The sequence below is a fragment of the Coccinella septempunctata genome, chromosome 1 (genome assembly GCF_907165205.1).
Source record: "Coccinella septempunctata chromosome 1, icCocSept1.1, whole genome shotgun sequence".
In the NCBI taxonomy this organism is placed as follows: domain Eukaryota; kingdom Metazoa; phylum Arthropoda; class Insecta; order Coleoptera; family Coccinellidae; genus Coccinella; species Coccinella septempunctata.
The window spans coordinates 32,120,300-32,143,837 of record NC_058189.1 but is presented as its reverse complement, the minus strand read 5'-3'; the positions used below and the strand labels follow the sequence as shown (position 1 = coordinate 32,143,837).

General features: G+C 39.9%; 1 protein-coding gene across 1 annotated transcript in view; it reads right to left on the bottom strand.

Moving 5' to 3' along the window:
* The window catches only part of LOC123318284, a 420,831-nt gene that overhangs the window by 354,473 nt on the left and 42,820 nt on the right, over positions 1-23,538 (bottom strand). The gene's annotated exons all lie outside the window — the stretch shown is intronic.

Genomic DNA, 23,538 nt, shown 5'->3' with positions numbered 1-23,538 from the left:
GACACATCCACATAAAGGACCTGAAATCCCCTGGGATTGAAAGGTATATGCCGTTAAGAACCTGACCGAATAATTTTCCAATTTGAAAATCCGAGAAGGCTAAGTCTTCTTACCGACATGGTGGATACGCCAACCGACAGTTTTTTTTTAAATTTCAATAACCCCGCAGCTTTCACAGGCTGAAACCGACATTTAGAAATACCGCAACGATACCCAGGGGGGTTGAAAAAAAAAAAAATAAAACTTCGTTTTATTTTTTTTTTGCCGACGAAGGAGGGGGATGTGACGAGGCAGATTTTACCCCGCCACGAAAAGGAAATTTCTCTACCGATACTTTCTTAAAAGGACCTGACAATCGAAGTATTTCGGAAGAAAACCGTTAAATTATCATAGGGGGGATTTACCGATTGATTTCATGTCATTGTTTTCCACCGACCAGTCCCATATTTGTAGCGGAGACCTAATATATCTTGTTTTCAGAATTCATATATTTTAGAATTCTTTCCGTTGAACCGTACTTTTTCTGACTCGAAAAAGGTCTTTCAACTTGTTCCGTTTTTCCTTCTCTTCAATTGTTTCTGTCTCTTTCCGAACCCGTTGATTTACCGAACAATTTGAGTTTATCCAATGGGGGACTGAGTTACCCATGGTGGGGACAATTTTCCGGGGTACCTACTTCTTCGAGTTCCGTCGCTGAAGGTCAAGATCAGTATGAATCGTTGTTGAGAGTTGAACGAGTGAGGTGATTGTCAAGTGAAAACCGTACTTACGAGACACAAAGGAATTTCTAAGGCAAGTGATATTTGAAATTATTACCGCTTCATTGCACCTTTATGGAATAATATTCTCTCTAGACTTGTGCTTGGCTGAAAACCGTTAGCTAACCATTTCCTGCTGTATATAGCTTTCCGTTACCGTAGGGTGGCATTTGGGTCCCAGGAGGACGTTGGGCCCCCCTGATTTTTCCGATTCCTGAATATTTGACCGTTTCATTCCGATTTCCAACCGTTTGAATTATAGTTATAGGTTAGATTCGCCGAGCATAGAGTTGGGATTCCATAACCGTCAAATACCCTCACCGCCGGACTCTGTGGCCGCTGTTTGACAGTCGGCCAGCTTGAGGTCACCGAGAGAGAGAGAGAGACCGGAGGACACCGGATCATAGACAAACCACCGAGACAGAGATAGAGGGCGTACCCCGGTGAACTGGTGTTTTTAAATTTTGACCTGACTGAATTCCGTTTATTATTTTTAAAACCGTTCGTACTTTTCATTCAGTTGTGTCTTGCCTTAGTTGAAATATTTTTTCGAAACCGTGCATGTTTCTTTGCACTTAGTTTAGTTGAGACTTGACTTACTTCCGTATATTTCCGAAACCGTCCATTTTCCTGAAGTGAAATTTTGCCAGCCGTCCAGCGCCGACCAGACACAGCCGTTGACGTCCACGATTTAGTGTACCTGTCTATTTTCTTTTATGTACAGTTTATTTTAATAGAAATAAATAGTTGAACATTTATTTTTGTTGCCAATTATTTTGCCAGTGAGAGTCTATTTATCAAATCAGTTTCATCTAAGAGTTTAGTTAGAAGAGGTAAGTACTCTTTCTGACGCCTAAAGACCGTTGAAAAGCAGACACTTAGAAGACGCTACCGCCCTAGTCTTCATAGATACCCTTCTCCACTGATACTCAAGTCTACCTGGGCTCTCCAATTCTTTGGGGATTCTGTGAGAGACGTGGGGTTTGACTGATTGCCCCACTGGCGCCCGAGCAACCGTAAGGAGCTGCCAGAGTACGAAAAGTCTATCACAACACCTAGGCTTGCTCGGCGCTGAGCTATTCATTTGGTATTATCTCTTGGACGACCACCGATTTAGCAGCTTTACATAGAAAAATAAGGACGATGCTGACTAAACACAATAAACATCACCATAAAAGCTCAATAGAACGGACAGAGCTGCCACGACATCTTGGGGGTAGAGGAATTGTTGATTTGTCCAACCGTATGTCCCAGGAAATTGAAGGACTTCGAAACTATTCCTTGAGCAAGGCAGCTTCGTCAGAACTCCATCGAGTAGTTTGTGTTGCTCATACATCTACACGGTTAAAGCTACACCAGGATCACTTGGAAACCGTCGAACACTCTGCAGAAAGTAAAATGCAGAAACTGATTGGCAAACCTTTGCATGGGAGGCACCAGAATGAGGTCAACCATGATTACGTCGACATATCTGCGTCGAACTACTGGTTGACTTCCGGAAGGTTGTTTCCTGAGACAGAGGGCTTCATGCTCGCCATCCAGGATCAGGTGATTCCAACAAGAAATTACATGAGATACATCGCCAATGATGCCTCAGTGGCGGACGATAGCTGTCGTTATGGCTGTGCGACACATGAAACTATCCAGCACATCACCGGGGGATGTCAGAAGTTCGCGGGCACGGAGTACAAAAATAGACATGATGCTGTTGCCAAGATTCTTCACCAAGAATTGGCACTAAAACACCAACTTCTAACTTCAACCAACAAGAGCCAACAGAGCTTAATCCTTTTGATATCTGAGATATCTGGGATAAGTGAATTTTCCTCTGGAGAGGAGTGTGAAAGCCGCAAGGGTAAAGTCATTTATTCATCCTTTCAGATACCGCAGAGGTATATAGGAAATGTCAATACATAAATACGCAATACAAAACTATTATTCTAATACATCAGAAAAGAATTCCTTCAAATCATAGTATCCCCTGGAAGATAACATTTTTTTGATCTCCCTCTTGAACATTCTCTCATTCATGGACTTAAACCTATTCGGCAGATGATTATATAATGCAATACCGGCATATCTGGGGGATAACTCGTATTTGGCCGTCGAGTGCCTTGGCACACAAATCATATTTCGGTTCCTAGTTCCATAGCTATGGAAATCAGAGCATTTCGTGAGACAATTAATATTAGATCGCACATACAAAAGACAATTTAGGATGTAAATGCAGGGTAGTGTAAGTATTTGATAGTTCTTGAATATCAGTCTGCATGAATCTCTAGGTTTCAAGCCGAATATAAGACGAATGATCTTTTTTTGAGTGATGAACACACGATCGCATTCCGACGATCCGCCCCATAGGATGGTATTGTAGTTTAGGTGACTGTAAACAATAGAATAATATATATTCAATAGGGTTTCTGTGGAGACAGACCCCCTCAGACGATGCAGAGCATAATACGAGCTATTGAGCTTACGGCATAAATGGTCAATTTGAAAATTCCATCTCAAAAACCTGTCAACGTGCAGTCCCAGAAACTTGACATATTCAACAGTGTCAAGAGAATTACCCGCAACTGTCACCGCAAGTGTAGTAGACCCACCGAAATTTGAAACTTAATTATTTGAAATATTAATGGAATCAACAATTCCGAAGGAATTGTCGTTCCAATAACGTGAGTTAGTCATGAACTATCATTGGAAATCCCAGAGAAGTCGAAAAATTCAAGTGCAACTGTAGACCGGTTTCGGGATCATTTTCCCTCGTCAGTACAGTATAGCACTGAATCTCCCGATCGGAGGATGGTGGTCTTATGCGATCTTGGGACGTCGCTTTGAGATATCTCATCGCGATACGCCACCTGTCACGCAAAGACTGAACCAAACCTCACTTTCTCTGCAGACTCCTACAACAGCTCATGACTCCCAAGTTCAACTACTTCCCGCAGTCATCGAATGTGCAAACATTCATCAAGGACCACGGGCGAATTGAGGGGGTTGGCTCACTATGACCATACTCTGGTCTGGAGAATTCAATACAAAAAGAAGGAATACTGTATAAAAGGATATACAGTACTCCAAGCGCCTAACCGGACGCATCGGAAGAATGAAATATTAATGGAATCAACAATTCCGAAGGAATTGTCGTTCCAATAACGTGAGTTAGTCATGAACTATCATGGGAAATCCCAGAGAAGTCGAAAAATTCAAGTGCAACTGTAGACCGGTTTCGGGATCATTTTCCCTCGTCAGTACAGTATAGCACTGAATCTCCCGATCGGAGGATGGTGGTCTTATGCGATCTTGGGACGTCGCTTTGGGATATCTCATCGCGATACGCCACCTGTCACGCAAAGACTGAACCAAACCTCACTTTCTCTGTAGACTCCTACAACAGCTCATGACTCCCAAGTTCAACTACTTCCCGCAGTCATTGAATGTGCAAACATTCATCAAGGACCACGGGCGAATTGAGGGGGTTGGCTCAATATGACCATACTCTGGTCTGGAGAATTCAATACAAAAAGAAGGAATACTGTATAAAAGGATATACAGTACTCCAAGCGCCTAACCGGACGCATCGGAAGACTGAAATATTAATGGAATCAACAATTCCGAAGGAACTGTCGTTCCAATAACGTGAGTTAGTCATGAACTATCATGGGAAATCCCAGAGAAGTCGAAAAATTCAAGTGCAACTGTAGACCGGTTTCGGGATCATTTTCCCTCGTCAGTACAGTATAGCACTGAATCTCCCGATCGGAGGATGGTGGTCTTATGCGATCTTGGGACGTCTCTTTGAGATATCTCATCGCGATACGCCACCTGTCACGCAAAGACTGAACCAAACCTCACTTTCTCTGCAGACTCCTACAACAGCTCATGACTCCCAAGTTCAACTACTTCCCGCAGTCAATGATCAGATCAATGATCCCGAAACCGGTCTACAGTTGCACTTGAATTTTTCGACTTCTCTGGGATTTCCCATGATAGTTCATGACTAACTCACGTTATTGGAACGACAATTCCTTCGGAATTGTTGATTCCATTAATATTTCATTCTTCCGATGCGTCCGGTTAGGCGCTTGGAGTACTGTATATCCTTTTATACAGTATTCCTTCTTTTTGTATTGAATTCTCCAGACCAGAGTATGGTCATAGTGAGCCAACCCCCTCAATTCGCCCGTGGTCCTTGATGAATGTTTGCACATTCGATGACTGCGGGAAGTAGTTGAACTTGGGAGTCATGAGCTGTTGTAGGAGTCTGCAGAGAAAGTGAGGTTTGGTTCAGTCTTTGCGTGACAGGTGGCGTATCGCGATGAGATATCTCAAAGCGACGTCCCAAGATCGCATAAGACCACCATCCTCCGATCGGGAGATTCAGTGCTATACTGTACTGACGAGGGAAAATGATCCCGAAACCGGTCTACAGTTGCACTTAAATTTTTCGACTTCTCTGGGATTTCCCATGATAGTTCATGACTAACTCACGTTATTGGAACGACAATTCCTTCGGAATTGTTGATTCCATTAATATTTCATTTTTCCGATGCGTCCGGTTAGGCGCTTGGAGTACTGTATATCCTTTTATACAGTATTCCTTCTTTTTGTATTGAATTCTCCAGACCAGAGTATGGTCATAGTGAGCCAACCCCCTCAATTCGCCCGTGGTCCTTGATGAATGTTTGCACATTCGATGACTGCGGGAAGTAGTTGAACTTGGGAGTCATGAGCTGTTGTAGGAGTCTGCAGAGAAAGTGAGGTTTGGTTCAGTCTTTGCGTGACAGGTGGCGTATCGTGATGAGATATCTCAAAGCGACGTCCCAAGATCGCATAAGACCACCATCCTCCGATCGGGAGATTCAGTGCTATACTGTACTGACGAGGGAAAATGATCCCGAAACCGGTCTACAGTTGCACTTGAATTTTTCGACTTCTCTGGGATTTCCCATGATAGTTCATGACTAACTCACGTTATTGGAACGACAATTCCTTCGGAATTGTTGATTCCATTAATATTTCATTCCTCCGATGCGTCCGGTTAGGCGCTTGGAGTACTGTATATCCTTTTATACAGTATTCCTTCTTTTTGTATTGAATTCTCCAGACCAGAGTATGGTCATAGTGAGCCAACCCCCTCAATTCGCTCGTGGTCCTTGATGAATGTTTGCACATTCGATGACTGCGGGAAGTAGTTGAACTTGGGAGTCATGAGCTGTTGTAGGAGTGTGCAGAGAAAGTGAGGTTTGGTTCAGTCTTTGCGTGACAGGTGGCGTATCGCGATGAGATATCTCAAAGCGACGTCCCAAGATCGCATAAGACCACCATCCTCCGATCGGGAGATTCAGTGCTATACTGTACTGACGAGGGAAAATGATCCCGAAACCGGTCTACAGTTGCACTTGAATTTTTCGACTTCTCTGGGATTTCCCATGATAGTTCATGACTAACTCACGTTATTGGAACGACAATTCCTTCGGAATTGTTGATTCCATTAATATTTCATTCTTCCGGTGCGTCCGGTTAGGCGCTTGGAGTACTGTATATCCTTTTATACAGTATTCCTTCTTTTTGTATTAATTATTTGAGTTTTCGCCAAGTTTATAATTAGCGAATTTTTACGACACCAGTCGAGAAATCGCTGAATAAGTTCTCCACATATATGTTTCAATTCTTCAATACTTTTCGCCCTGATCGCTAAAGAAACATCATCCTCAAACATCACTAGAATAGCTGCAACGAGATAGTCGGGTAAGTCATTAATGAACAAGAGAAAAAACAAAGGGCCCAGAACTGACCGCTGGGGAACACCTAGCCCTGAGTGATATTTTTTAGAAAAGTTGCCATTGAGGTCGACGAACATAGTACGATCGGACAGGTAACTGGAGATCCAGTCAAGAAAAACACCCCTGAATCCGATCTGGTGCAATTTGTCGATTATGAACTTGTGTTGCAAACAGTCGAATGCACGAGAGAGGTCAAAAAATATTCCTGCGGCATAATCACCCTTGTCCAAACAGATATAAATAGACTCCATAAACTCGGAACACGCAGTTTGTGTGGACCTACCGACTCGAAAACCGTGTTGACGATTCGAAAGTATCGAAAATTTTGTAAGGAAATCACTCATTCTCTGGTACACTATTTTTTCGAATACCTTAGACAGTTGGCTTAGGATTGATATGGGGCGATAGTTGGCTATGTTTTTTGTATCCTCACTTTTGTGAACGGGTATCACCTTTGCCAGCTTCAAAATTGATGGAAAACATCCAGAACTGATGGAATTGTTGAAGAGATGGGACAAATGTTCAGCTATAAAGGGAGCGATGGATTTCAGTATCCTAGCAGAGATCATATCGTGTCCTGTTCCACCGCCATTTTTCAAATTTTTAATGACGGATAAGACCTCATCTGCAGCCACAGGAAAGAAGAAAAAATTGCAGTGTAACAATCTCTGAACTGTGCAAGTATTCGGGATTTGCCCCCACAGCAGCTCAGTAAGGATCGCTGACTGACCTCTGTGAAATACTCTCCAAATGCTTCAGCAACCATTGTAGGGCAGGATATAAATTGACCGTTTAATTCTAGAGAAATATTTTTTTCTCTCTCTGTTTTGTTTCCTAGTTGGTCATTAACAAAATTCCACACTGTTTTATTTAGATTTTTAGATCTCGCAAATAGATTTCTATGGTAATCGAATTTCGCAGAGGTCAGTATTCGATTATATTGAATTTTAGCATATTCATACTTATCTCGTACTGTTGGAGAGTTAGTGAACTGCGCAAGCCAATGTAAGTTGCGTAAGTTAGCCCTTGCTTCTAGAACTTGAGAATTAATCCACCTTGGCCGACATGACTCAGAACTATCCTGCAATCTCAATGGACATGCAACCTCTATGGCGGATTTCAGGATATCTACAAATTCCCGAAAACGGTCCTCAACCGACCGATCGCAATAAATACCACGAAAATCAGTACCCGAGATTAATGCAGACAGATGGTTCAAGTTGTTTTGTGACACCGATCTTACTAAAAAAGGTTGCTTATAATTACTTTTCGGTGAATAACCTGCAAGATAATCTAGCACAATAACTTTGTGATCACTTATAAAAGGCTCCTGAACAGAAACTTTAATCTTATCATGCATAACATTTGTAGCAATGTAATCCCCTTTTGAAGTGGTAGTGATTCCATGCTTGTTTGTAAACATTCTAGTAGGCTCACATGAACTAATGGGAGAAGATCATCCAAAAGTTTTTTCCGATGATTATTCGCTAGCAAATAGTCGATATTGAAATCTCCACACAAAAAAAGAACATCAGAAATGGAGTCACAATAGCTTAGGACATATTCTAAGACATTAAAGAAAACCATCAAATCACCCGATGGAGGTCTGTAGACACTCAGTATACAATGAACTAACCCGCCGGTCCTAATCTTGATTCCACATAGCTCGCAGTGTAATTCCACCGAGAATTTATCAACATTTAATGTGTGAAATTCAAACATAGATTTAACATACAATACACATCCACCATGCTCATGTTCAGGTCTACAATAATAAGCAGCGATGCGGTAGCCAGAAAGGGTCATGAAAGCGATCCTCTCCGATGAACACCAATGTTCCACTACACTGACGAAATCAGGATTGGTCGAAGCAAAAAAAACGTCCAAATTGTTCAGTTTGTTGGCTATGCTTCGGGCATTCACTTGAAGAATTCTTAATTTGTTGACAGTATCGCAGAGATTGTTTCTTGAGGAAATCTCATCATTCATTTTTTTTGTCATTCGTATGACGGGCTCGTCGAAAAAACCTGTTGAACGAAACACCTTCTGGCCAAAATGATGGTTCCATGATGAGGGACTCAAATCCAGCGGGAAATGATAGCTTGAATGAAGAGTATATGTTTGGTTGTTTAGAATTCAGTTTCTCACAACTCAGATTGGGAATAGTATTTGCGAGAAAATCATTAAGTTGCTCCAAAGTTGTCGTAGGACTGAGTATTGATAAGTGAACATAGCAGAGTTGTTTTTTGGGTACACATACAAGAGCCGTAGAATTGGAAGAACCATAAATTGGTTTGGATTTCATTGTTCGTTTAGCGGTGGTAGTATTAGAAGAGCTTAGCTTGGTTTTAGTTGTTACAGCGCTGGTCTTCCGTTTTTTCTTCTTCTCTACAATCTCCCATCCCTTCTGAGCCTGAGACGGTAAGTTATCCGCGTTGGTGGTATACGGGTCAACAACAGATCCAGAAACATTGGAAACTCCTTTAGATAAATCAGCTGATGTGGAAGGTGAAACATCTGATGGAACATGCATTACGGGGTCAACAACTTGTTCGGCTATCTCATCTGGGGGATTCCGTACATGTGTATCGATATTATCGATGATGTTTTTTCCTTGCTTTAATGATTGGATTTCCTCGATGAGAATATGCATTTGTTTATTTTGAGTACTTATTATGTTTATTAATTCCGAAATTTCAGAATGTAACGGTGCTACTATTCTTTCGACTATACTATGAATAGTAGTGAACAATGAGTCTTCACCTTCGGAAAAGGAACTTCTAGGATTAGCCATGGCGGAATGAGATTTGTTGACCTTATCACATACTTCACAAGTCCATTTGGTTATTTCTCCACACTCACGCATTTCGTTGAAACACTCGATAGTGATGTTCATACACTTGATATGGAAACTATTCTCACAAGTTAGACACTTAATGGTATCGTCGTATCTATTTATTTTACTCGAACACTGAGAGCATAGCAATCCGCGTACGAGCGACATGACGGACGGGATGAATATGATAAGAGATCGAATGAAAAATCCACTTCCGCTTTTTTATGTGGACTTGGAACCAAACGAAAACAATAAGGATATATACAAATTGGAGTTCATCTTAAATCAGAAAATAAGCATCGAACCACCAAAAAGAAAAAAAGAAATTATACAATGTACTAGATGCCAAGAATATGGACACTCCAAAACTTATTGCAATAGAACATACATGTGCGTAAAATGTGGTAATCAGCATGAAACCAAAATCGACTTCAGCAAGATGTGCATTATGTGGGGCTGATCATCCGTCCAACTACAAAGGATGCCAGATATATAAACTCATATCAAAAACGAAAAACAACAATAAAAACCCCCTGCAATATGACAGACAAAAGAACATTCCAGAAACAATTCAAGAAACAGAAAAACAACCAACAAACAAACAACCAAACAAACAACCAACAAACAAACAACCAAAAGGAATGTCTTACGCCCAAGCCCTTCAGCGAAATAACGAACATCAAGATCCACCCACTCAGAGACAAAACTCTTCCTTAGAAACCATGATGAATAGTTTCCTTTCCGACCTGAAATCCATGATCACGCAGATGATGAACCAGAATCAGATTATGCTCAATCTGCTCACAACACTCGTGAATAAACTTCATTAAAATTCAACAGCTTCATCCGCATAGCTTCATGGAACGCGAACGGCCTTCCAAACCACAAAAATGAGCTTAAAGCTTTTATGAACCTATATAAAATTGACTTAATGCTGATATCAGAAACCCACTTCACTGAAAGAACGTATTTCCAGATCCCACACTATACTACATATTCTGCCGAACATCCAAGTGGTAGAGCGCAGGGTGGGTCAGCTATACTTATTCGGAGCAATATCAAACACCATACACTGCCATACACTGCCAAATTTTGTCACAAAAAAAATACAAGCTACAAATATAACAGTACACACAGAAACGTGGAGCTTCGACATATCAGCAATGTATTCACCACCACGACACAATATAACCGAGAACCAATATACGGAGTTTTTTCCAAAACTTCAGGCGAAGATTCATAATTGGATTAGATTGGAATGCGAAGCATAACCACTGGGTTTCACGGCTAATAAACCCTAAAGGACGCAACCTGAAGGAGGTGATAACAAGAAGAAATCTTCAAGTGGTTTTGTACGGAACACCAACATACTGGCCAACTGACCCGAACAAAATACCAGACATCTTAGACTTCTTCGTCACAAATGGAATAAATAGGAATTATATGCAGGCTGAACCAAATGCAGACCTATCATCGGATCACTCACCAATCTTGATGACCTTGAGTACAACTGCAATGTTCCGGGAGAAAAAAAGTACATTCACAACATCTAAAACCAACTGGAAACTATTCCAACAAATAGTAAGTGACAACATAAGACTAGACATTGAACTCAAAGAAACTGAAGAATTAGAAAAAGCTGCAAGGTATATAACAGATATAATCCAGAGAGCAGCCTGGGAATCCACACCAACCCCATCAGAACAGGATGATATCGAAAAGAAATTACCACTGCGAATTCGAGAACTGGTAATTGAAAAACGACAAGCTAGAAGTAGATGGCAAAGATCCCGTAACCCAGCAGATAAAACAATTTATAATCACTTATGCAGAAAACTACACAAAACTCTTGGAGATTACTACAACTCCCAATTTGAACACCACATTAAAATTTAGACAACAACAGTGAGCACAACATCTGGAAAGCCACGAAAAAGTATAAGAGACCTATAACACGAAAACCTCCAATCCGAAAGACAATTGGGGAATGGGCCAACTCCGATGAGGAAAAATCAAAAACCTTCGCTCTACACTTGTCAAGAGTACTCAAACCGAATGATCCGCACCCAGGATACAATGACACAGAAGTTGGTCTTTCCTCGATGTTGCGTGTCAGATGTCTCTCCCCATAAAGCCTCTCAAACCCAAGGAAGTTCTTCAAGAAATAAGAAGGCTAAAAAATAAGAAAGTCCCTGGTTTCGATTTGATTACTGCAGAAATTTTGAAGAAACTGCCACAAAAGGCTATACTACTCCTCAACATTATATTCAACCGTATGATGAGCCTTTCCTACTTCCCGACTATCTGGAAATATGCCGAGATAATAATGATCCATAAACCGAACAAACCTGAAAACGACTTGGGATCTTACAGGCCCATAAGCCTTCTACCAATTTTGGGCAAATTATTGGAAAAACTTCTACTCAAAAGATTGAAGAAGGATATAGATTTTTCCACAATACTACCCAACCATCAACTTGGATTCAGGGAAAACCATTCGGCAAGCCATCAAATACATCGTGTGATGAACACCATATCAAGAAGCCTTGAAGACAATAAATACTGTACAGCTGTATTCCTGGACTCATCTCAAGCGTTTGACAAGGTTTGGCATAATGGCTTACTCTTCAAACTGAAAAAACTTCTCCCACAGCCATACTATTCAATTATGAAATCATACCTTACCAACCGATATTTTGCTGTGAAACAGGGTGATGCTCTATCTGAACCAACTGAAATAAAAGCAGGAATACCACAGGGAAGTATACTGGGTACACTGCTTTATCTGATATATACATCAGACATTCCAGAAAATCAGAACACTACGATAGCCTCATTTGCAGACGACATAGCAACACTCACAGCCCACGAAAACGCAGCTACAGCTTCCGAAAAGCTCCAAGAACATCTGAATGAACTGGAGAAATGGTATCGAAAATGGCGCCTTACCATCAATGAAACAAATTCAGTCCAAGTCACATTCACCAACAAACGAAACATATGTCCACCAGTTAAGATAAATGAGAACCAAATCCCAGTTAGAACAGAAGCAAAATATCTAGGAATCCACTTAGACCAACGACTCACCTGGAAACCACACATTCAAGCTAAGAAGACCCAAATCAATATGAAATTTCGACAAATGTACTGGCTAATAGGCAGAAAATCCAAGCTATCTCTCCAAAATAAAATATTGATTTACAAAGCCATAATTAAACCCATATGGACATACGGGATTCAATTCTGGGGATGTGCCAAAACATCGAACATCCAAATAATACAGAGAGTCCAATCCAAAATCCTTCGAGCTTTAACAGATGCTCCATGGTACGTCTCAAACTTCACCATACATAATGATTTGAAAATCCCCTTCATTATTGATGAGATAAAAAAACGCTCAAAAAAATATCTACAAAATCTGGAAGGACATGAAAACAGCTGCATAGACCAACTAGCGGAAAACCCGTTCAATAGAAGAAGGTTGCAGAAAACATGGCCAATTGACTTCAATTGAAGTGTGAATAAGAAGTTTCAATAAGTTTGATAACTTCTACATGACATTTTAATATCACCATATTTACTTATTACTTGTGAAAAGTAGATTGTAAATTTCAATAAAGGTTATAAAAAAAAAAAATTTCTTACACCTGTAAGCAATCCTATTAAAAGCAGATTTGAATTGTAATAAAATTTAAAATACCGGAATAAATATTGTCTTCATAAATTAAAGCCAACGATCTTGGAGCTTGGTTTTATATCATATTATACAGGGTGTTTCACCGGGATGGTTAATTGCATGTTTTCGTAGAAGAGATCGAAATTTTATGCTGAAAATTTTCATGTTGGGGTTCTCGACAATAAGCTTTCTCCCCTGAATATTTTCAGACCTTTGCAACTTCCGGTTATATGCCGGCATTAGATTTCTAGTTCCTCATTTCAAATGGCACACCCAGTATGTATCTCTTTGCATCGTTAAATAGCCGTTAAATAGTAGCAATTCCGACATCAGTGTGCCTACCTTAGGTGAAAACTCTGAAATTTATGTATTGAGATTCTTATGAGAAAAATGTTGAAAACGCGAAAGGTCAAAATTTTTCAATATTTCTGCTGGGGAGAGTCCTTTCAAAAAAATCGTCGAAGATCAAAAAGACCAGCGAATTCATCAAAACTCACTATTTTAAAATTAAAACCCATATTTGATATTATGTATTTGAGTCTATTTTACATAAATTGTCAAGGAAGAATTTTGAAATCCAAGAAAAGAGCAATTTCTTACTGCTTAATCAGTCTATGACTTAATAGGGTACTCTAACGATTTTTCAAAATCAACTGACCGTTCGTTGCTGTGGGACACACAAATCATTTCTTTGAACCGGTGTGTGTTTAAGTTTTTGATTTTTATACTTTCGCAGGTATAAAAAAAATTCGATTTTGAATAGCTCTGGTACATACGTTGAAAACCTTGCTCTGCAAGTTCTGAATTATATTGTTGAGTTGGTTGGTAATTTTGTTGTAGCTGTGATTCTTATCGGTGGTCATTTTATGGGGTGAGAGATTTTTGACCTAATTATCGGGATTTTTCACGCCGAAAAAGTAGCATTTTATTCATTGCTTATTTCGATTTTTTCCGTTCACTCAGAGGAATCGGCGTTAAACGTAGCGGGAGCCCCGTAATTCACGATTCTGTGTAGTACTGGCGATCTTTGAAGCGTATTTCGATTGCACTGCGATTCGCTTTGTTTATTAGTTGTTGCGTGTCGCCTTAACTTGGACTGGTCCTGAACTTGTTATCCTTTCCTTGTTTCCTGTTTCTCGTGGCCTCCCCAGTCTGTCCCTAAAGTCTTCCTTATAGGGCCAAGGAAGTGAAGTGTCTTTTCTGTAAATCCTTGACCAGTAGCCTGTGCTCGATAGTTTTTCAGTATGCATGCATCCTGTCCTGTCTGCGTCAGGACTGTTTCGAGCAGTCAATCATCCATATCGTGCTCAAAATGCGGAAAATGTTTTCACGCTTCTTGTGTAAATCTATCAGAGAAGGAGTTATCCCTGTTGAAAAGCAGTCAAAACTGTAGGTGGGATTGTACTGGGTGTTCCTCTAGTGGGCCCACCACGCGAAGTCGTACTGGCAGTTTTTCTATTTCACCAACATCGACTGCCGCAGTCCCTGATCCCGACTCATCGAAAAGTCAGTTAATTACTCTGGAACATTTCAACTTGCTTATGAACCAAATGAAGAACCTGATTGCTAGTGTTGAACGTGTTGAAAGGCGACAGGACGACTTATTTTCTCAGCTGGCTGTTTGCACTTCTACTTTAAGTGATCATTCAAGGATCCTATCCGAACATCAGAGTTCTCTGGAGCGATGCTTCGAGGATGTTGAGACGGTCAATCAATCTCAGGCGACCATATCTGAAGATTTGTCTACAATCAGAGGGAGGCTGTCTACCCTGGAAAGCGGTTTGTCCTCATCTTCTCGACCTCATTCTGACTATCCTGATATTCTTGAGCGTATTAGGAAGTCACACAACATCATTTTGGTCGATGTGCCATAGCTCCCGGGATGTGGTGCTTGCTGGGGAGATTGTTGATCACGTCCATAAACACTCTAGTTCAAGCTTGGTGGGGGGTGACGCGACTGCCGGCTAGAAATACTTCAAGACCACGTTGGCTGAAGGTATCATTTTCCAACCCTGATGTTGTGACTCATATCTTGAGGAACAAACTTTCTCTTCGCGGGAGTCCACAGCACAGAAACATTTCTATACAGGATGATAAGACGAGATTGCAAATTAGTGAGCTCTCCTCATTGCGCAAGGAGCTTAAGACGAGGCAGTCCGGAGGAGAGACGAATCTCACAATAAAGTATGTAAAGGGCTGTCCTAAAATCGTAACTACCACTGTAGATGCCTCTCCGGGGACTTCGAAAAAAAACTAGATGTCATGTCATGGCCGATTATGTATACAAACGTTCGATCGCTGTGTTGGAACTGATGTTTCCTCAGTCTATAGTTCCCTAGCTATCAGATATGGGTGTACCTTTTCGAATTGAGGGCCAAATCTACTTCTTATATTAACAACTTTTATTTCAATATATGTATTTGACAACTATGACAAGTTCTACTCAAAAAAACATTGCACACTGACAACTCGACGATCAACATATATTCGAAAAACAAAGTAGGGGGATTCTTAATTCCAACACACTCCCACCTTGTGTCTCTAGTTAACGATCTTTTTGATAACTGTTCCTCTTCACCTTTGGTATGATTATCGCTTTTCTTTTCTGTCACTGCTGGTCTTGGTGAATCTAATGACCTTTTCATTTCCAGTAATGAAATACGTTGTACTGGTCTCAGTAATTCACCTGTGGCAGTTTTCAACTTGACCAACCTCACTCTTCCATCACGTCCAGAAATAGTTTCAACAACTCGACCTATGGGCCATTCCAATTTCTTTTTATTGAAATCCGAGATCAGAACAATATCTCCAATTCCGATTGTTTCACTTGATACTTCCAGTTCATCGACAGTCAGAAATTTTGAGTCTTCAGTATTTTTCTTTCTGCTATTATTGACAAATCGTTTGATCCATGCAACCATCTTGACGATTTTGCTGAACTTCGAAAAGTACTTGTAGTACCATACAAAATCTTTAGACACCAACAACGAGGAAACAACAGTTTTTCTTCTTTCGCAGTTTATTTCCTCTTCATTACTATCAAAATTCTGACTAGGCCATTGGGAAATTGGATCACACAACCATTTTGGACCCTTCCACCATCTTCCATCAGCTAGTGATTTAGCAGAACATCCTCGTGATGGAAGATCTGCAGGATTCATATCACCAGGAACATGGTACCAGTCTATAGGTTTAGAAAAACGTTTTATTTCTTCAACACGGTTCCAGATGAATGGTTTCCAATTTTCTTTCCTTTTGATCCAAGATAAAACAGTTGAGGAGTCTGACCAAAAAAATGCTTGAAGGTTGATTTCATAGTTTGTCTGGAAATTTCGAAATATTCTCACTCCAATTGTTGCAGCCAAAAGTTCGAGACGTGGTATGGTTAATTTTTTAATAGGTGCTACTCTAGATTTTCCTTCGATTAATCTCAAAACCACTTGACCATCACCAGTTTCTGTTCTGAGAAAAATACAAGCTGCATAGGCATCTGCACTTGCATCACAGAAAACATGTACAGATTGAGTGGTCAATATAGTGGAATCTAAAGATATCCACCGAGGAATCTTAACGGATGTCAAATAGGGTAGTTCTTGTAACCACTTCAGGAATAATTCTTGAACTACTTCATCAACTTCCAAATCCCATCCCAATTTCGTAGACCAAGTCCTTTGGAGCAAAATTTTTGGGATCAGTGTCACTGGACATGAGAAACCAATTGGATCAAACAGTTTGTGTGCTGCAGATAATATAGTTCGTTTAGTTATCAGTCCTACATCCATTTTATCAAACCATTCTAGAGAAAGTTCTAAGGTGTCCAATTTACGATTCCAGATGAGTCCAAGGATGTTACTTTTTGCTTTGACTTCGACATTTTCTGGCAAAGAATGCTCCCACCCTCTCAACTCGAACTTTCCATCAGCCAGAATTTTAGTTGACTGTTCAATAAATTGGTTGAGAGCTTCTTCGTTTTGTACACTTAAAAGAATATTGTCAACGTAAAATGACTTCAATAATTTCGAAATAACTTCGGGACTATAGGAGTTTTCTTCATGAATTGATTCTCTCAGAGTTTCCTGCAGATGAAATTCGAGGACTTCTCCCAATAGAAAAGGACTGCAAGTTACTCCAAATACGACACGGGCATGTCTATAAATTTTTATTTTTCCGTTTTTATCATACCAAAGAAACTTCAGAAAGATTCTATCGTTTTCTTGTAATCCAATCTGAAGGAATGCCTTTCTTATATCAGCTGTGATTCCTATCTTATCCAAGCGGAAACGTAGAATCATAGATGGAATTAATTCAATGAGGTTGATTCCTTTCTCAAGGCACTGATTCAAAGATGGTTGATTCTTTGCTCCTGACGAAGCATCAAAAACTGGACGTACAGGTGTTGTGGTACTACTGGGCTTATATACTGGATGATGAGGTAAAAAATGACCAGACTGAGATGATGTTTCAAGAGGTTCATTTTCTGACGAACATTCTATAACTCCTTCAGCTAACTAATTGTCGAAGACGCTATCGTAGACGTTATAGAAATTATCCTTTTTCAACTTTTTCACAGTGTGGAGGAGTCTTTTATAGGATAAATCGAAGTTGGATGATAAAGGGGGATGACCTTCAATCCAAGGCATACACACTTCATATCGCCTGTCATCTCTTCGTTTAACTGTTGTTAGAAAATGTTCCATAACAAGTTTTTCTTGTTCCCGTTGTGATTCAGAATTTTCAGGAGCTTGAATACCAAGGACATCTAGGTTCCATAAGTCACATATGGACACATTTTTCGAAAACATTGAAGTTACAAGAAGGGATGTCTTAGATGAGTATTCTGATTTCAGTTTTCCCATGAGTGTCCAACCTAGTAATGTATGAACCGCTACAAGTCCACAATCCAAATCTTGTTTACGTCCGGAAAAAAGTTTTCCGGCTATGTCGGCACCAACCAAAACATCAATTGGCCCATCTGTAGTATCAGTAATTTCTACTCCCATTTGTTTTAGTTCATCCAGCCAAGGTCCCTTTTTCACTGAGCTTATGTGGTTGCAAATCAATGGTTGATCCAAAACTTCGAAGTTGCAACAGTAGTCTTCAGTAAGACTTTGAAGAGAAATTCTGAAGCATCTATGACTCACAGATTCAGTTTGTGTTCCTCCAAAAAGTGAATGTACTAGCTGTTCTTCTCGAACTGGAGGGTACCCCATCTCTTCGGCAATTTTTCTTGTAATATATGACTTGTGGGATCCAGTATCGATCAAGAGTCTTACTCGGCGACATTCTTTGTCCCCCCTCAGTTCTACTACTATGGTTTGCAAAAAAATTTCGGGAAAAGTGTGGTTGGACAGACTGTGTTCATCAATTTTTAAGTGTGGCTGTTTCAAATTCCTATCATTAGAACTCGATGATGACTCGACATCGTTTTTGGGACACATAATAACACAATGTCTACCTTGACATCTGTGGCATTTTTCTCGAGAGCGGCATCTTCGAGCTATATGACCAAATTTGGTGCATAGGTGGCAACAAGCATTTTCTGACAATTTCTGTTTCCTTTCTGCAAAACTGAGTTTCAACACTTCCTTACATTGATCAGTTGAATGTGAATTTTTGCAAAACACACATCGTGGAACTCCTTTGTTGTACAATTCAGAAGCAGTGGGTACATTAGAACTAGTACGTATGCTCCTATCTTCAGGCTTTCGTTTGTCTTTGAAACTGGACACCGCGAGATGAATTCTGTCTTCGTTCATCACTTCTTCTCTCAGAAAATTCATGAGAGCATCAAGACGCTTCTTCAAACTGCACTCTGATGAATAGAACTGACTTCTATGCCATGCTCGTATTAAATCTTCTCCTAGGCATGATTCAACCAAAGGGTATAGCATCGCAGCGCAGGTATCTGATTTTACACCCAGACTTTCTAATGCTCTCAATTGTGATTCAATTTTGTCAAAAAATGTTGATAGTTTATTTTTGGTATTCAGATTCATCAAAACTAGCTTGAGAAGTTCTCGGACATAAACTTCTATTAACAAATCTTCTCTTCCAAATTTTTGTTTCAAACTATCCACTGCTTTAACATAGTTACCTTTAGAAGCAGGGTAACTTTCCACAATTTGTCTAGCTCGAGAGCCTGGTGTGGTAGCTTGAACTAAATATTGTAGTTTATCCTCCTCTTCTATATCAGAATCTTCATCAATTCTGCTGAATTGATTACAAAATCCAAGCCAATCTTTCGTTTCACCACCAAACTGTCTGAATTGAAGTTTGGGAATCTTCAATTTGCTTCTGGATTCTGATTTCTTGGAGACACTGCTTTGACATATTAACTTATTGAAACTACATTTTATCTTGTGATATTGAGAACTCATCGTATTCATCAATTCCACTTCTGCATTCATATTCGCTTCTTCTTCTCCTGCATCCAACATTATATCAATCATGAGTTGATTCAGTTCAGATACTTGAAGCATTATTTCATCCAAGACTTTGATGCTACTCTGTATTTCTAGGATATCGCATTTTTCTTTGGAGAAATCTTCTTTCAACTTATCATGTATGGTACCCCGTTGACATTTTTCCTCTGCTTACACTGAGATCTGGAACGTGGAACAGGTTTTTAGGATCTGTCTCTTGTTCCATTTCTTTACACCCGCTTCACTGTTATTTTCAGATTGTAAAAATTTGTAACACTCTTTTTCAAAAGAATATATATATATATATATATATATATATATATATATATATATATATATATATATATATATATATATATATATATATATATATATATATATATATATATATATATATATATATATATATATATATATATATATATATATATATATATATATATATATATATATATATATATATATATATATATATATATATATTGAGTTTGGATTGATTGGGCATCTAGGTCTTCAAAAAAGTTGTAAAACAGTTTTATTTGTATAAACGTTTCGGCGCATCCGCCTTCTTCAGTATACATAAATCATAAATCGACATCTAAAAAGTAACATATATAATATAAAATAGAATAATATAGTCATTAAAATATCTCACTGTTCATTTTTGCTCTTTTCTGGTCGGTATTGTTGTGTTATTTATGTTAATGTCATATATGTCAATGTCAGGGGTCAATGGAATGTTGGTTGTCTTGGTTGCGTTCACAAACTTACTCAGAGCAAGCTCTGAGTAAGCTCTGATTACCCGAAGCGTTCACAAACGTACTTTTAGTTCCTCAGAGTATGCTCTCTGAGCATGACCATACTCATGCTCTACTCTCGGAGTAAGTTTATGAACACACCCCTTGTCTTCTTCTTTCTATCGGTGGTCTTCTCAGTATTGGCATGTATATTTGACTGAGATTTTTCGTGTCTTGTTTGTCGTTCACTACATTTTCATTGTTTACTTGTATGTGAATCATTTCCAATATTTCCCTTCGTCGTTGTTGGGGTTCTATTCCTAAAATTTTCGTGTCATCGTAATTAAAATCATGTTTTTGATTTTTTTTATATTTATTAAGTGCTGTAGTTGCGTTTTTTGCATATTTATGTGCGTTTAGTCTGTCTTTTAGTCTTTGTGAAGTCTGTCCTATGTATTGTTTGTCACAGTCCTTGCAGGGTATACTATATATGACCTGTGATTTTTTTGTCTTGGGTGAAAAAAAAAAAAAAAAAAATCACAGGTCATATATAGTATACCCTGCAAGGACTGTGACAAACAATACATAGGACAGACTTCACAAAGAATATATATATATATATATATATATATATATAAATATATATATATATATATATATATATATATATAACTTATCATAGATCCTTATAAAAGCTGTTCTTTGTAGAGCTAAGGCTTTCTTGGTTTTTTCCATACCTGTAATAGAGGGTCCTGTCACGGTCGCCATATGTTGGAACTGATGTTTCCTCAGTCTATAGTTCCCTAGCTATCAGATATGGGTGTACCTTTTCGAATTGAGGGCCAAATCTACTTCTTATATTAACAACTTTTATTTCAATATATGTATTTGACAACTATGACAAGTTCTACTCAAAAAAACATTGCACACTGACAACTCGACGATCAACATATATTCGAAAAACAAAGTAGGGGGATTCTTAATTCCAACACGCTGGGATCTAAGTTCTCTGAACTACTGTCATTCGTTCAATCTTATCGTCCATACATCATTATGCTAACAGAAACTTGGCTCAAACCCTCAATCAGTGACAGCATTTACTCTATTCCATCCTATACACTTTTTCGTGACGATAATAAGAATGCCATTGGTTATTGTGGAGTCTGTATCTATGTAAGCGACTACATCTCTGACAACTTTTCCATTGATGTTGTGCACAAGGACTGGTCTGGAATTGATAATCTGTTTGTGGACATCTCGCGTAAAGATTTCTCAATCACCGTGGGGTGTATATATCGCCCACGACCCTGTGCTTATGATCACGTTTTGTCTGATTTTTTGTGTGAACTATCTTCAACAAAGGAGAACATTTTAATTACTGGAGACTTTTATTGCCCGGACCTTCACTGGCCTCTTATACACGTTCCCCCATGTACTTCATCATCGTACCCTTATGCGAAATTATTAGCTGATTCTGGATTGCAGCAGCTCGTTCTGGAACCGACCAGATATAGAAGTGGTCAAAATCCCTCTTTGTTGGATTGGATGATTTCCTCCGATTCCAACCTGATTTCTAGGATAGACTATCTACCACCGTTTGGGAAGTCTGATCATGTTGTCCTGACTGCGATGATCCAGATGACTCCTTTACATACTTCACCTCGGCATACCAGAACGATCCCAATAATAAATTATGAAGCAGTGAACACCGAGCTTCATGGAATCAGCTGGAAGGAACTGTTCAACCGATGTGATGATGTCGATGATATGTGGAACAGCTTTATTGATATTATGAGGTCTACGCTCTCAAGGTTCACTAGAAAGAAAACTATCAAACTCAACCCACTGAAACCTTGGATAAGTCAAGATATTCTGAAAATGATCAGATGCAAAAAATCTTTGTGGCAAAGATATCTCCGTAGTCGATCGAATTCAGATTACCGCAACCACAGATCTTACTCCAACTTCGTTTCATCTGCGATTGATAAGGCTAAAGCCTCCTATGAGACTCAACTTGCTTCAAGCAGTGACAGAAAGAAATTTTTCAAATATATGAGAGCAACGGTGAACTCGAAAGTTTCTGTCCCGTTGGTCAGGAATTCTGCGGAGCAAGTTTCTGAAGATGCCAAGGAGTCCGCGGATTCACTAGCTGGGGTTTTCGCTGGCGTCTACTGTTCTGAGCCGGACGGCCCATTGCCCACGGTCCGTATGACTGGTCCAGATGCGAAACTTGAGATTGTATCCGTCGATGAGGACTTGGTGCTCAAGCATCTATTGAATCTTAAGGAATCATCTACTCCTGGTCCCGATGGCCTTTCTCCTTTTACTTTAAAAAGATGTGCTTCCGCCGTTGCTCTTCCCCTATCCCTCATTTTCGAGAGGTCGCTGGGTACTTCCACCCTCCCGAAGGACTGGTTGAAGGCCTCAGTTACCCCTATCTATAAGGGGGGAGATAAGTTTTCGCCAAATAATTATCGACCCATAAGCCTTACCTCCTCTGTATGCAAGATCTTGGAGAGAATTGTGACTGATCAGCTTCTCCACTTCGCGTTGATACATGATATCATACCCCGCGAACAACATGGGTTTGTTCCTGGTCGTTCCACCATGACAAACTTGCTGAGCTGTCTGAACGATTGGACTCTCTCTTTGGATCGGAGTATTCCTGTGGATGTCCTGTATTTGGATTTCTCCAAGGCTTTTGACAGGGTCCCACATCGTCGTCTTTTGTCTAAACTATATCACCTTGGCATAAGAGGCGATTTGCTTGCGTGGATCAGAGCCTTCCTATCTGGTAGATCATTTCGAGTGAGAGTGGGAGATGTTTATTCATCGGAAGATATTTTTATGTCCAGTGGTGTCCCGCAGGGATCAGTTCTGGGTCCCATTCTCTTTTTGTTTTATACGTCTGATTTACCACGACTGCTGAAATCTCCAAGCGCACTTTTTGCAGACGACACCAAAATCTATAACAATGCGTCGAATGCGGGGGCTCTGCAGGACGATCTGCGGGCTGTGGACGAGTGGTGTCGAAGTTGGTTGCCGCCACTGAACCCCAGCAAATGCCACGTCTTACATCTGGGTAGAAATAATCCGCGTTACCAGTATGTGGTCGATGGTCATCGCTTGAGCCCCGTTGACCACTATAATGACCTGGGCGTCATAATTTCCAATGATCTGAGCTGGTCTCGCCACGTGGCGGCTGTTGCAGCAAAAGCCAGACAGATGACCTACATGATCCAGAGATCCTTTAGGGGCTGCAGCTTGGAAACTTGTAGGACACTTTATTGCAGCTATGTGCGCCCTTTGATGGAGTATGCTGG